The sequence below is a fragment of the Mustela putorius genome, unplaced genomic scaffold (genome assembly GCF_011764305.1).
Source record: "Mustela putorius furo isolate JIRA1106 unplaced genomic scaffold, ASM1176430v1.1 tig00000151_pilon_pilon_pilon, whole genome shotgun sequence".
Taxonomy (NCBI): domain Eukaryota; kingdom Metazoa; phylum Chordata; class Mammalia; order Carnivora; family Mustelidae; genus Mustela; species Mustela putorius.
The window spans coordinates 1900961-1901451 of NW_025421296.1; positions in this window are offsets into that span (position 1 = coordinate 1900961).

A 491-nucleotide genomic window follows, 5' to 3' on the forward strand; every position below is an offset into this window, starting at 1 on the left:
GTTATATATAAATATATAAATATAATATATAAAGTAATGTATGTTATATATGTATTACACATATGTAATACATTTATATGTATTATATGTATTTATAGTATGTATTATATGTATATGTATATGTAATTATATGTATTATATGTATATGTATTATGTATATATACATATATATATAATCTATCTTGTTGGCTACAACATGTCCAAAGACACCTTGGGCTTTAACTGCAATATTTGAGTGAGTTTTGCCTCCTCTGGGAAGCTGCCCCTTCAAGGCAAGCCACAAGGCAAGTGTATTTGTATGGAGAAGCCCTATGTGCTGGGGCACATGGCATTTGTCCCGAGGGAGGCCCCTGAGAGCACTGTACAAACTGGACCTCTACCTGTGGTGGGCTCTGGGGTCAGATTGCTGGGGTGTATGTCCAGGTCGGCCATCCATAGCCACGTGGCGTCAGACTCGCTGTGAACTCTCTCAGCCTCTGTAAACAGAGAGA